We start from the raw sequence: 2,466 nt of genomic DNA on the forward strand, positions 1-2,466 counted from the left end.
ATGAGAAAGTCATAAGTTACAAAGTTGTAACTTATACAGCTTTTTCACTCAAAAATCATTTAACTTTTCAAAAAGTTAAAAAGTCGTAAGGAGCCCAAAATAAGAAATCACAAACACCTCTTAAACGGCAATCTAAAGCCCTGCAGGTACCACAAGTGATGTAGTTGAAGCTTCAAGTACATCAATACAGGATAGAAATTGTTTCCACAAACCATACAACTTCAGCAATTACTAAAAACAAACTTGGGATACCAGGTGCAAGCCCTATTTATGCATAATAATAATAATAATAATAATAATAATAATAATAATAATAATGTTATTTTCCGTGGCAACCTTAATTATTTGAAAAGTGACAATTTCAGTACATAATCATGTCAGCAGAAGCCAAAATAGGTTGGCAAGCGTAAACATAACTCAGTGAGTTATTCATAAACTCGTCGCCACCACCGCCGTACGGCTCACCGGAAAACCCACCTCCGGCACCAACAGCTTGTTCCGTAAACACCATGATCTCGTTAATAGACTGCAGCCGGCTATTAATCTCCGCCACCTGAGCTCTCAGCACCGAGTTCTCAGCCTCCATGTTCATATAATACTGTGTGATCATGCTGATACTAGCCATGACTCGGTTATTCTCGTTCCTGAGTTGACTCAGCTGAGTCATGAGATCGTTCAGGTGCTTCTGCTTCCTCATTCTTGACCGCCTTGCGGATTCCCTGTTCGATATCATTCTTCTTCTTTTTTTCATGTTCAGTTCTTCTTGAAGATCTGAGTCACCAGACGACGTCGTTGTGCCGCTAGTGGAACCCATGAAAGTGCAAAAAAGCTTGAAATTGGTGATTTTAAGAGAGAATTTAGCGAAATTAGCGGAAGCCCAGATGTCGATTAAGCTTCAAATTGATTTTTCATTCGATTACAAGATCTGGTATTGTGTATAAATAAAGATCTAGAGAGATTTATTTATAGATGCAAAAACAGAGGAAAAACCATTAATTTGAAATTGATGATTTGAGTGAAAAATTGGAAAAATTAACGCGATCCCAGATGGTAATTAAGGTTTAATTTGATTATTTTATCGATTAAAAGATATGATATTACGTATAAGCAAAGATCTAGAGAGATTTATTTATTGATGCGAAAACAGAGGAAGAAGAATTATTTTGAAATTGATGATTTTGAGAAAGAGATTGGAGAAATTAAGAGGATCCCAGATGGTAATTATGCTTTAATTTGATTATTTGAGTGATTGATATGATAATTTATAGATGGGAAAAACAGAGGAAGAAGGAAGAATCATGAGATGTAATAAAACCAGTAGAGGAAGACAACTGAGAAAGATTGAACTAAATGAGTACAGCACCAATAAGTGGAATTGATGATCCACCCAGAAACAAACAATTCACTAAGAATTGGAGACATTTATTAGAAACATTAAAGACCTTAAACTGAACATGAATGTTGGCTAAAGAGAAGTTGAAATGAGGGTTATGAGTAGAGGGTAGAATTTGCAGAGGAGTTGAAGAACTTAGAATGGAGATGGAGAGAAGAACACAAGGTTTTAGGTCTTGTTTATAGGGATTTATAAGGGGAAAAGAAGACTAAATATATTCCATTATATTTAATATTTCAATCTGGTTTTTGGGTTAAGCTTGAGATTGAGTCTTAGGAGTTAGGCCCTGAACGTTAAAGATGAGTTGACAAGATTAACGAGTGGCAACTGGCAAACCATTCTTTTTACGGGTTAAGGTGTGTTAAATGCAAGGTAGATTAAAAACTTAAAATGTTAATGGGTTTTAAAAATTCTCTACACACAACCACAATAATTTAAGAATCAAAATTACATTAAATAAGGAGAGCTAAAGGGTGTTAACCAATTTGTTTAGAGTGAGGTGGAGTGAAATGGGGTAAAATAGGTGATGTGATGCCTACGTGGAGTTAAGAAGCTTGAGTGTATACCTCATGGCCTTAGGTAAAGGAAATCTTAATGCGTAATATTTAACTACACAATACACACAATAAAATTCGTGAAACTAACAAGTAATTAGTAATTGGGTTACCGAGAAGTATCAGTTATGGTTAAAAAGTTACATTAAATAAAGAGAGGTAAAGGGTTAAACAATTTGGTTATGGTAAGGTGGAGTGAAATGGTGTAAGTAGGTGATGTGATGCTACGTGAAGTTAAGAAGCTTGAATGTATACCTCATGGCCTTAGGTAAAGGAAATTTTAACGCGTAATATTTAACTACACAATGCACACAATAAAACTCGTGAAGCTAACGAGTTTTAGTAATTGGGTTACCAAGAATTATCAATTATGGTTTTAAAAGTTCCTTATGGCTAGGGTTATCAAAACATGTCTAATGCACATATGTTACCATCCCTATCAAAGATTTATAACTGTATTAAAAAAATAATGGACTACATCTTAAATTTAAATTTTAAATGATTACAATGTGGAGGGAA

General features: G+C 34.5%; 1 pseudogene; it reads right to left on the minus strand.

Moving 5' to 3' along the window:
• Nucleotides 1–346: 346 nt before the first annotated feature.
• LOC143611037 (bZIP transcription factor 44 pseudogene) lies at nucleotides 347–814 on the minus strand (annotated as a pseudogene).
• Nucleotides 815–2,466: the final 1,652 nt, after the last annotated feature.

Source organism: Bidens hawaiensis, unplaced genomic scaffold, assembly GCF_021521415.1.
Source record: "Bidens hawaiensis isolate Kalapana, Puna unplaced genomic scaffold, B.hawaiensis_p1.1 tig00029003_1, whole genome shotgun sequence".
Classification (NCBI taxonomy): domain Eukaryota; kingdom Viridiplantae; phylum Streptophyta; class Magnoliopsida; order Asterales; family Asteraceae; genus Bidens; species Bidens hawaiensis.